Source organism: Plectropomus leopardus, chromosome 6 (assembly GCF_026936395.1).
Source record: "Plectropomus leopardus strain MGB_pleo_1.0 chromosome 6, ASM2693639v1, whole genome shotgun sequence".
Lineage (NCBI taxonomy): Eukaryota > Metazoa > Chordata > Actinopteri > Perciformes > Serranidae > Plectropomus > Plectropomus leopardus.
In genome coordinates this window covers 3,915,406-3,928,582 of record NC_142181.1, presented here as the reverse complement: position 1 = coordinate 3,928,582, position 13,177 = coordinate 3,915,406, and positions in this window count along the sequence as shown.

Genomic DNA, 13,177 nt, shown 5'->3' with positions numbered 1-13,177 from the left:
GAATCACTTTATCTCCATCTCAGTTAGCAGAGTGCTAAACCGGAAGTTAGTCAGCTGGTGGAAGTTGGCCGCACTCGTCGACTGTGACTGTGATGAGCCCTATAGTGTGGAAGATCTGTGCCCTAACGTACAACGGAAATAGAGCATTTTTTGCACCATGCAAGCAGCTTTCATAGAAATTAACAGGGTCCCGCCTCTGATGCTGTATCCAGGTCCAACCTGATCTGCGTCAGGTAATAATGCTGCTGGTAATCACGTAATATAAGGAGTTAATAAGGACTTTAGAGTGGGAGTCCAGAGTTTACTTCCTTACATGTGCATTTGTTGGCATCACCGTAACGGCATCCTACATCGTTAAAAGCGTGCGCACAAGGATATCTAAAACGTCAGGGGTTGACCTTGAAGGTTCAGACAGAGTGGCACCATGTGAGGAGTTTCCAGTGACAACATGTTTCCAGGTCTCTTAACACATCCATGAGATTGACCCTGATGTGAAGCAAGTGTCAAGTGGCCATTTGAGGAACTGCAGCTTTTAGTTGGTGACAGCTGAAATGCCAAACTCTTCAAAACAGCAGTCCACAAAGCAATGGGTGCTGTCACGGTAGCTTCCTCCATCATCTGCACGGTCTATGAGGCGACTCGTTTCTGAAACCAGCCTCAGGTGGCCATTAGAGAAACTATAGTCGTTGGCAGCTCTGCGTTTGCTTCATTTTTCAACCCAAGAGGTTGCCGCCAGGTGAATACCATCAGAAACCTTCATAACAATACAAAGGGTAAGTGCTGAAAGTGTATTGTGTTGAGATTTTCATTCACATCAGGTTTGCCACTACACTGGAGGTGACACTGTGACAGTTTCGAGGATGTCTCTCCTCCAGCTCTTCTTTTATCTTCTTTTATCTTTTGTCTCCTCCTGCCTTTGATCTGCGCTGCTACAAAAATCAATCAAAGATACGTCTGAATGGAACAGAGACGATAACTACGTACAGTCTCTCAGTCTTTGGTTACTTACTGCGAGCAGCACTATTCTTATCAGATCTTTCCTCACTGGTAGGTTTGTCTAAGAGGTTTTTTCTCGGTAAAGACGGACGTCAGGAACATTCCTCCGCACAATTAAAGGGTATGACATTTTTGGACCAAGGTAGTACACAAGAGTCAACATTACCACTTTATGTGTCCACTGGGGAAGGTGATTTCGGGAAATAATGGAGCGTGACAAAGAGTGTTTAGGCCTCTGAATCAGCAATTCAGTGGAATCAAGTCGTCCATTAACGGCAGTTTATGGGCTAATCGTATGACTTCCGTAGTGGAGTCAGCGCAGTCCAAATACCAACATCACATTTCTTGTGCGCAAAAAGGTAATTAGCAATTTGGTAAGCAACAGACTATAAAAGGATAGTATATTTGGAAAATTTATTTTTAAAAAGCAAAAAAAAAAAAGGAAAAATGAACAGGGAAAAAGCTAGGGAAAACTGTAAAATTGCAGATTTAAAATTATATTACAAATTACAATTTTTTAAAGTATTTTAATCAGGTCATTTTCTGTTTTGTTATTGTTATTGTTTTGTTTTAAAACTTTTTAAATTTTTTTTTTACAAACTTCCATGTATTTTTTGTTCTTTTTGCATCTTTTCTAACTTTTATTTGATTATTACTTAAATTAAATGTTTCACTTTTTATTTTTTTTGGATCAATCTTTGCAGTCTTTCCATGGTTATGAACAAAACACACAAATAAATAAATAAATAAATCGAATTTGCCAAGGTTTCAAAGGGTTAGACACATGTTCATCCTCAGCTACAGATATAGCCTGTAGGGGAGAGTCAAATGTCAATTGTTTAATTGTGTTTTGGGTCAAACAAAAATGTACCTCAGCAGGCGGAGTAAGACAGAAGACTTTGGACTCTGATGATGTGAAGACGTCTTTTGTTTGCGGCTGATAAAGGCCAGGCTCAAACTTAAATGGTGAGCATGATGTATTATGTTCTTTTGTAGGAAATAACCTGGTTTATGGACGTATGTTTAGTTAAATTATAGTTTTGTGTCTATTTTTTCTTTCTCTGGCTTTGGGGAGAGAAATATACATTTTGTATTTTTTATTTTTTATTTTGAGCAAATAAAGGGGTCTTTCTTTCTTTCTTTCTTTCTTTCTTTCTTTTTTCTTTCTTTCTTTCTATATTTTCCCCCACCCTTTCCTCCTCGAGTGATCTCAATGCACAAAAAGCTGGAGATTAAAAGTCTTTTCACAGCGAGATTAAAGTCTACTCTTCTTGTTTACTTTGCACACTCGAGTAAATTTTACTCCTACGTGTTTACTCTTATCTTAAATGCAGCATTTTCTGCCAGTTGTTGCCATTTTCCACTTTAGTTTTCCACATTTCACCCCGATACTTCAGATCTTTTTTTTCCTCATGTTTCTCAAACACAGGTAGTGTTCAGGTTAGTAGACAGGCTGTGGGTGACGGTTAGGTCCCGAAAAACTGATCTTCAGTCAGTCTCAATACACAGCTCATTCAAATGTTTGGTTTTTTTTAAATTTCTGTTTGGCTACTTTTACATGACAATTATGATAAAAAAAATACTTTCACATTATTAAATGCTTTAATTTTGTTGTTTTTTGATTAAAAAAACAAACTATTTTTCCCAGTCGTGCACATTTTCATCAACAACAAGCACTTTGCTCACTGCAAAACAGTGACCATCATAATCATTTGTGTATAACTAAGACCTAAAAACATATTTTAAAGAAAAAAAAGTTTAAAACTTCTGCTTATTAATTAAGATATGCACAACACCAACCAGCTTCCCATAGAAATCCACTTGTTTCAAGAATTTCCTAAAAATAAATATTTGTGTCCTGAACCAATAATGAATAAAACAAATCACTGGGGAAAAAAATGCGGCCAAACAGGCATCACCTGAGCTGCATACAATGCCAGTTATTCCAGTGTGTCGGGGGGCTCAGCACTGCTCCACCCTGCCTGCAGGAGCTGCCAACATGAAAGTGTTTCATCAGCAAGACTTCTACAGATACTCAGTGTCTCAGGAATGAAGCTTTGAATATATTTGGTATTTACCAGAAAAAGGCTGCCAGCTATTGGTAGCTCTGTATAAAAATGATTGACTCATATTAACCTTTTAAACTGACACAGTTTGCACGTCACATAATATGAATTTATTGCCAAAAAATGTCTTGTCAAAAAAAAATGGGAAGAAGGCAGTGAGCAACTTAAGAAGAAAAGACCCAGAAAACAGCATAAATTAGCTAAATAAATAAATAAATAAGTACAAGAAAATTACCTTAAAAAAAAGTTAAAAAGGTGAAAAACAAAAACAAACAAAGGAATTACTTGAAAAAGTGCTTAAAAATAACAATATTCATACATCACCATTTTAATATATTATTCTGATTATTGTAAATAAAATATTCTGGACAATTTTCACTTTTAAAAAACTCTTTTAAATCTGACCATTTTTGAATATTTTTTAAAGAAATTATTTAATTATTGAAATACTTGCAAAAGGTGTCTGAACAAAAAAAAGAAAATAATAATAAATAGATAAATAAGTGATGCTGGTTCAGGTTTCAAAGTGTTAAACACAAGGCCACAACAGTAGTTTTTAATGAATGACCTGTATTGGTGGGTATGTAATTTTAGTCATGCCAATTCCCTGTTAAATCTGAACTTGAAATTGATAAAATGACCACAACCAAGAATCCAGCCTTGGATTTTGCGCTCGGATTAAAGGCTGCACTATCTGAGTGAGGATGAATGTAAACACTCACAGTTTTTCTCCTCTGGCTCCATGTGGATGTGATGTGTGTGCATGTTCACAGCAGCAGGCAGGAGAGGGCAGCAGACATTCGGGCTGAGAGCAGACTGTTTGTTTCATGTCTCCAATCCAGGGAGGGGCTCATTAAATCTGGCTCCCCATCTCTGGGTGATGAATTCTTTATTAAAACAATATGTTCACCCTGCACTCCTACAAAGATATCATATAAAAGTTCAATTAACTGGAGCTTGATGATCTCAATGAGATGATCTTTTACAGCTAAAAGCTCCCCGTGCACGGTCCGCTGGAGCCTTTCCAGAGCGATAGTACAAACGGAAAAAACAGTGAAGGAACATCCACCAGCGAATAACAAAGGGAAGTCAGACGCTGCATGGGGATTTAGATGTTCAAAGGAGCAGCTTACGCCTCTGGGCCATGCAGGGCCCTCTTGAGTCGGAGAATGAAATCTGTTGTTTAACAAGCCTTTATTGGAATCCACACTTCTACCAAAATGTTGAAGATCAGGGACAAACAGAAGCGCACAGCGGCGGTACATGAGCCGGCGATGAGCACAATCCCACCGAATTTTTGTCAGGGAGGCCATATCAGAGTGTATGATTCCCATATTGGTATAACAAAATCCACGAGTTGTGTGTGTGTGTTTGTGTGTGTGAGAGAGTGTGTACAGAGCTTGAGCAGGGATATGTTGAGCTTCAGGTGGTGGATATAGCAGAGAGCTGGCTGCCTTTGGTTCCCTCAGTTCTTTTGGCCGTGTCGTTTCTAGAGGTTTATTAAGCGCCGCCTTGGTTTGTTTCAAGAGTCCCATGGGAGCTCCAGAGACCCGGACACTGCCTCTTAGCTTCAGTGTGCTTTGTGAGGCTTAATATTTAAAGGAAAACTCCTCCTTATGCTGCGTTCTATTGAAAATCGGAGGTCAGAGTTTCCTAGTTGAAATTTCCGACTTTCAAGCGTTTCAGGTGCACAGCACCAAACATACAGAAAAAACATGGGAAACCGTGACAAACAGGTTTTTCTGTGGTTAGTTCATGTGCAACTGCACCGTCAGCGGGGCCGCCTCCTTGCACATATGAGCAAAACAGAGGAAAAACTGCATAAGTTAACAGACGTAGATTTTTTATACCTGGAAACATATCAGAACATGCCATTCATTACCCTTTGTGCTAATATCTAAGCTAATGTATTTTAGTGCTTCTGTATTTCTGTATTTTTCTGTTTTTTCTCCATGGATGCCGCCATCATTGTGTGACATCAGACCGCTGAAGGACAGGTACATGGATGTTTTATATCGTTAGATATCTTCATTTTGTGACATTCGAATGACTCCAGTTAGTTTCGATCGTGCTTGGATCTCCGTCAGGTCAAATATTTGAAAAGATGAAACCACACCTATATTTACACATAATGCACAGCGATAAGTGTGCAGGCGTTCCCTTTTTCCTCATGTTTAAATTGAAATTTGGATTGTCGTAAGTTTTCTTGTGCCTTTCCCAAGCATTTCAACCTTTGAAACATTGAACAAATTTGTGGGATTTTTTACAAAAGCATAGGAAAAAAGGGTAATAAGCAACTTCACAAAAAAAGTCTCACAAATTGCAAAGACATTATTAAAGGTGATAAGAAAATTACCTTAAAAACTAACTGAAAAAGGGAGAATATTAGAGCATTTTTAAAATATTATCATTTTATCTATAGTTGTTAGAATTATCATTTATATATATATTAGCGCTTTTGCTGGTCATTTTTGGATTTGGGCCTTTTACTTTTATTTTTACTTTCATTTTTGTTTGGCTAATTTCAGGTAATTTTGTTGTAAATTTTGCTAATTTCTTGGTCATTTTTTAGTCTTTTTTTAAGTTGCTCATTGCCTGCTTTCTATGTTTTTAAAAGAAATAAAACAAATCTCAGGTTTCAAGGGGTTAAATTCTGTGCTGAGCAGGTGTTACGTTTACCATGTTACCTGTTTTGCCAGAGTGAGTAGGATTTATCCTCTGGGCACTAATTCCAAGCACCCAAACATAAAAATGTCTTTACAGTGAGTCGGCTAACTCATACGAACAGGTCCAGCATGGTTTAAACGCACATTCATGAAAATCTGGTCCAGATGGGCGTAGTAAGAGTGGACCAAACCACTGTGAGACAGATGAGGAATGCAACATAAAAACACACTGATTTGCATCTATGATTAGCACAAGTAGATTTATTGCATTGTATTATATTAGTTAAAATGATATGATGGCATTGCCATATAGAGCCATGGAGCTTATTTGGCTAAATAACCTTATTTTTATTGACAACTTAGAATAAAAAAATCTGCAGCTTGTTTCAAATAGAAATCAACTTGTGTCATAAGACGGGTCACTGCAATGTAATCAAGGAAAATGACAAAAATAAATAAATAAAAGTGAATAATTGTACAGCACTGGCTGACTTTGGGAAGAAAATAATGCTTAATCATTACATTTCCTAGAATGCCAAGTGAAGTAAAGAAATGTGTGTAAACTCGAAGCCAGTATGATGTACAAGCATAACAAGATATTGTTATTCAGTGCAGAAATATTGCAGAAAAACACTAAGAATCCATGTTGCAATGGTTGTTTTTTGTTGCAGCTGCTTCCTCATTGGCTGGGTCGTGTGAGATGATGACATAAGCATCCATGGTGAAAGCTCAGTGGAGCAGTGACGTATAGAAACATGACAGAGCTCCAAAGAGCTGTCAGTGTGCATGTTGAACCAACGCACATAATGAAGTTATTAAACTAAAGTTCAGGGACAAAGACGAGGTCTAATTTCTGGTCCATGGCATCCCAGTGACTGTTTGTATGAAAAAGTACCGCTTCATGAGTCCACAGTGAATTGTCACCTGACTGTGCAGTTTTTTTTTCATTTCTTTATTGTGCTCATGCAAACAGACAATTAAAATCAAACCACGAGTTATTTGGTACATTACACTCCATGATGGAAAAGGCGCAGGGAGAAGAAAATCTCCTTGTTCACCCACAAGTTCACTCGTTTGGTTAAGTGTCGCTGCTCTCATCGAATCGTTTTTGACCCGCAGAAGGCAGCTGTTTTGATATCACTCTCTGGTACTCACTGGTTGTTAAATATGAAGCAACAATCAGCAGCTTCTTGGTTTAGTTTAGCTTTAATAAAGACTGGAGGCAGAGGTAAGTAGCCAGCCGGGGGTCTGTCCAAGCTGAAAAAAGATCCTCCTAACAGCACTTTAAATCTCAGAAAGTAACACTTAATACACACAAAAACTGAAGAGTATGAACGAGTTGTGTTTTGCAGCGGCGTCATGGAGTCCATTCTGGTTAACCCCACTGGAAAAAGCAAGACTTCTTATGTTGTGTTGCTGCTGTGAAAAATTGCTGTTAGGCTGATTTTTCAACCTTTAAAAAGAGCCACGGTTATTTTCTGCCTCTGTTTGCTGAGGGCATTGTGTTTTTGGGTTGTCTGTCCTTCAGACCACCCAATTCTTATGAACACCTTGGATGATTTTTTTTTTTTTTTTTTAAATTTGGCATAAACGTCTGATTGGACTCAAAGATGATCTGACATTTTTATCATAGGTCAAAGGTCAAGGTCACTGTGACCCTTGCTGTTGCAATCTCATCTACATGATATCTCAAGGACACCTCAAGGGATTTTTTAAAAAAATTTGGCACAAACGTCTGATTGGACTCAAAGATGATCTGACATTTTTATCATAGGTCAAAGGTCAAGGTCACTGTGACCCTTGCTGTTGCAATCTCATCTACATGATATCTCAAGGACACCTCAAGGGATTTTTTTTTAAATTTGGCACAAACGTTTGATTGGACTCAAAGATGATCTGATATTTTTATCATAGGTCAAAGGTCAAGGTCACTGTGACCCTTGCTGTTGCAATCTCATCTACATGATATCTCAAGGACACCTCAAGGGATTTTTTTTTTAATTTGGCACAAACGTTTGATTGGACTCAAAGGTGATCTGATATTTTTATCATAGGTCAAAGGTCAAGGTCACTGTGACCCTTGCTGTTGCAATCTCATCTACATGATATCTCAACTAACGTTCACTTGGACACAAAGATGAACTGAGATTTTGGTCATAGGTCAGAAGCCAAGGTCATTGTGACTCTGTCTTTTGCATTCCTGTCTACGTGGTGTCTCAAGTAAGTGATTTTTTTTTTTTCAAATTTGGCACAAATGTCAACTTGGACTAAACACTGAACTGATCAGGAAACTGACGGCCTGAGGTCAAGTTCACAGTGACTCTGTGTCCGTCTCATTCTTGTGAACACAATTTCTCAAGAAAGCCATGTTTGTTTGTCAAATTTGGCACAAACGTCCACTTGGAGTCAAGAATGAATTTATTGGAGTTCGGTGGTCAAAGGTCAAGGTCACTGTAACCTCACAAAACATGTCTTTGGCTGCAACTCAAGAATTCACGGACCAATTATGACAAAATTTCACACAAATGTCTAAAAGGATATAATGATGAAGTGCTGCCATTTTGCATCCAACAGGTCAAAAGTCAACTTCACTGTAACATGATAATATTCTGCAAAAATACTCAGCCTGCTTCTTCAAACACGGCCGACGACTGACATCTGCTGTATGAAATAAACTGTCTATGGAAAAGCATCTCGTACAACCCCACTCAAAAAAAATCAAAGCTATCCCTTTAAGAGGCACGAACAAAGCATTTGTGATTGACTCAAATTGACCCCGGTGGAGGAATCACCTGTTTAACCTCAGACTCACACAGACAGCATCTGTGTTTCTGCCTCACCTGCATCGAGCTGCAAAACAAACCATTTTTCCGTCTCTCAGCGTCAGGCTGCGGCTCCTCAGCTACCACAGGGCTCCTGGTGGAGGTGCTGAGGGAGCACGGAGAACATTGTTTAAACTACAGTAAAACACAGCTCCCTTCAGCTCCCAGATCAAAGGCAGAGGATTACCAACAGCCTGCTGTAATGAGACCACAATGACTTGAAATCGCTGGGACGGCTCGGTGCGCTCTCCCCCAACCACAACATCGTTACGAGAGGCTGCGGTGGAACACCCTGAGAAAGACAACAGTAATCTAGTAATGTGGGTTTCTCTGGATGTAAACTCATCTGCTCCGCTCCGTTCTCAACTCAAGACTTTCAAACCGGAGCTTTCACACATTTGTAATGAAAGAATCAGTATTCCTGCACAGACGTGATGTTATTTAACCGTCACACCTGATTTCCCATCAGTCCACTGGTGGACGGCCTGTCTCGCTCAATAAACCCCCCCACGCGTCCACATAAATGTGTCTGTCTTAATATAAAGCATGAGGCGCTCTGCGTGTTTGTGTGGCTTTGATCAGTTCGGCTTCGTGTCAGGAGGTTCGGACTGTTTTTTTGAAGGTCAACACTGATTTTTTTTTCTTTTGAAGATTGTGTTGTTGGCATTTTGCCTTTATTTTGGCAGTGACACAAACAGGATACTGATACTGATAATTATTCAATTTGATGAACGCTTAAACTTTCCCCTCACTCTCAGTAAAGTGCATCTTTACATCGAGTTTAACTCAAAAGTTGCCTTTATATCAGATTAAATAGACTTTATTGTCCCAGTGGGAAATCTGTGTTGGACTTCAGTGTCTGCAGTATAAAAAACAATAAAAACAACAAAAAATACAACAATTAAAAGCAGCAAATACATTAATTCATCAGTTGCACGTGCCCATCGTTAAATAATGCACATATGTTACACAATACTTTACTGAACAGCAAGAAAGAGGTGCAATAAAGTTTATTCAGTCAAGGTGGTATAAAGAGCTTGTGTTTGATTTATCTTTTTCTCTCTCCGTGCATCACTTTGTCATACAGATAAATGTAATTTTATCATGTTGATCTGTTTCGTTTACACTACATCTTCTGCACGTCTGTGACCTGGAAGAGGGATCCCTCCTCTGCTGCTCCTCCTGAGGTTTCTACCGTTTTTAACTCATTAAAGTTTTTTTGGAGGTTTTCTTATCTGCTGTGAGGGTCCGAGGACAGAGGGATGTCAGATACTGAGGTAGATTGTGATTTGTGATATTTGGCTTCATAAATAAGATTGAATTGATTGAGTCAGCGGTGAAAAACATTTCGATTTTGGTAAATAAACTTGCTTTATCGAACAGATCAGGTTTTTTTTCTTGCTTTTTCTGGAAGAGAAAGAATTGATTCAAATTGTGATTTTAGGCTATAATTCTTAGTAGTATTTATTTGTGATCAGTGGTGTAGTGTAAAAAGTAATAATCCTTTGTCACAATACTTAGTATTTTTGGGAGTATCTGTGTTTTACTCGAGTTTTTATATTTCTGTCACTTTTACTCCACTACATCTCTTAAAAACACTGTATTCTTTTTCTTCCACTACATTTCCCCCAAACATTTAGTTACTTACTACAAAATTGGGAAAAACGAAGAAAGGGAACGATGGACAGATGAATAAAGGAATGGGAGGGAAGGAAAAACTAGATTTTGGTCTTTAAATCCTGTAAGTCATAAAAAAGACTGCGTTTTCTTCGAGTGTGTACGCTCCATTTTTCAGGTGGTGTCTGTTACAAAGAAATAAACTTCATAATTCTCAGACCTATTTGTTATTACCAGCATTTACTTGTACTTTTACTTTCAATACTTAAGTACATTGAATATAATATGATTACTTTTTAACAATAAATATCAGACACTTTAAGACTTTTACTCGAGTAATATTCTAATAGGCGACTTTAACTTCCACCAAAGTCATTTTCTTGTAAGCTGTTTGTACTTTTACTCAAGTGTGAGTTTCAGGTACTTCATCCACTACTGCTTGTGACGTTCTGATGCAAAGTATTGTTTGCCAGCCGTCCTCACAGAGTACACGTGAGTTTGAGTTGTGAGCAGCTGAATCGAAAAACGACTCTTTCTCTTATTAGACTGTTTCATTCAAACACTTTTCTGAGTCTTTCTGAGATAAAACTGTGCAGTATTTCACGAGAAAACACAAAATCCCAAAGAAGTCCTCTTGCAAAAAATAGTATTTTGTGTATTTTTCCTCTATTCATCTTACGGCTCCTTGTGGGGGCCCTGACCCCTACGTTGGGCACCATTGCAACAGACGATCAGCTATAAGCTGGACAGTATTAGTCTTTGTGCATTTATTTTGTGTGAATATTTAGATTTTTTGTGAAAAAATTTAATTAAGTTGAGTTGCTGTGAACTTCAGTGTGAAGCTGTCAGAATAAAACGATTTCACTGCAGTCGCACCAAAGAGAGAAAAACGTGGATGAGATGATTTTTGAAGAAACGTCAAATTTTGATAAATTATTTTAATATAAAAGAAGAAATCACCATTGGGATGGTGTGTGGTGTTTCTTGTGTGTTTTCGTGTAAATGTGTGTTTAAGAGGTGGGGTGTAAAAAAAAAAACAAAACAGATTTTATAATGAGACCTACAGTTATCTTCATTTCATCATCTGAAAAGACGTTCACGGCCAAACTAATGGGTTAATTGAATTCATCTTTATTCATGTTGCTTCTGGAATTTGCATTTGTAAAGCAGAAACGTTAATTAAAGTTTTCACAGCCACTGTAAACAAATGTAGAATTTCCCGAGTGTTTGACACTGTGTTTTGTGTTTTGTCTGTCTCACAGGCGCTGATACGATCACCGCGATGAAAGCGGATGTGTGTGTGTCACGGGGGATTGGATTAAATTGTCTACATTTGCTATTCTTCCTCGCTCCCTGTGCAGCAGCATTATCATCACCATCTCAGGGTCTAACATGTTCATTTAGGTTCATGTTTAAAGCACATTAATTCGTTTGTGTGCTCTGTGTGTGTTTTAGAGGCTGCCGTGTGTGTGTGTGAGGCAGCCGCTCTGCAGCATTGTTGCATGAACGCTGTAATTACGGCTGGTTTTGACGTTCCCTCGGTGCCCGGCTCCCTTTTCGCAGAGATGAGAGGAGAAAGTGACACGCTCCCTCACATGTTCTCCTCAGGGAACACTTATCAAAACAATACGCCAGCCATCATTCAAACACAGCCCTGCATACTTTGAAGTCTCCCCATCCTCTTGTTTTTTTAATCCCCCCCTCGCCTTTTCTCTCAATGTAATCCCACTGTAACTGCAGGGATTGTGCACAATTCGCACCATTTGTTCATACAAATACAACACACTTCATCAACAAATAACAATATGTTGGGACCAACTATTGAAAGGAAGGGGTTCAATCTAAATGGGTTCAAGTGCTGGCACTGCCATGCATGTGTGCGTCTGTGTTGCCAATCCCTGTAAAAAGTTAATGTAAGCAGGATTCACAGGGAGCTGCTGGTGATGAAATTATGGTGTAACTGATACCAATGTGCCATAGTAGAGGAGTGCATGGCCGCCTTCGTCTTTGAAGGAGGCTCTTCCCATCCCACGATGCACTGCTGGAGAGGGCTCCTGTATGGTTGTACAGTACAAACGGACAGATGGAGGGCAATACTGCACAAAAAGCAGGCAATCGTTTTGCCGCAATACAGAAAAACGGCTGCAAGTTAAGGAATTCAGAGCAGATTCACTATTGCACACAACACTGAAATATGTGGACTCTACTGTAAATATCTGTGTACAGAATAAAGTATGGGAGGTTAATGTCGAACAGATTTGTATTATTTTTGTACCAACGTCACTGAGAATTTTTAAGAATTTAAGATGCAAATATCTATATTTGCTTTTTTAAAATGGAATATTTTTAAAATATGATGGACTCAGTTATTTTAAATGGTTTCTCCATTATTAGTTATTTCCAGGATTCAAGAGGATGCAGTGGTAATATCTGACAATAAATTGCTGCAAAAATGATACAGTATTTTACTGTGAAAGTAATGCAACTTGTAGCCAGTAATTTGTCTCAAATGTACAGTCAAACATTCTCCAGTATATCCTTATAAAAATATCGTTTTTACAGTAATTTATTGTGAAATGTTACAGTTACACCCTGTAAAATCCTTTAAAAATCACAGTATCTTCATATCACTGTATCATTTTTAAAGTAATTTATTCCAAAATATTACAGTTGAATCCTGGAAAATCCTTAAAAAATCACAGTATCTTCATATGTGTATCACTGTATCATTTTTACAGTGATTTATTGTGAAATGTTACAGTTACATCGTGTAAAGCCCTGGAATTATCACAGCATCGTTGTACATTATTTCCAGGATTTTAGGGGATGTATGTAATGTTTCACAATAAATTCAAATAATACAGTAACTTACTGTTAAAGCAATGCAACTAATAGCAAGTAATTTATTGCAAATGTACAGTCAGGCATTTTACAGTGTAATTATCTGTGTATTCACTCTTAAATCTTAAAGTTTTTGCAGAAATATTGTCACAAAAACATTGAAATGCTT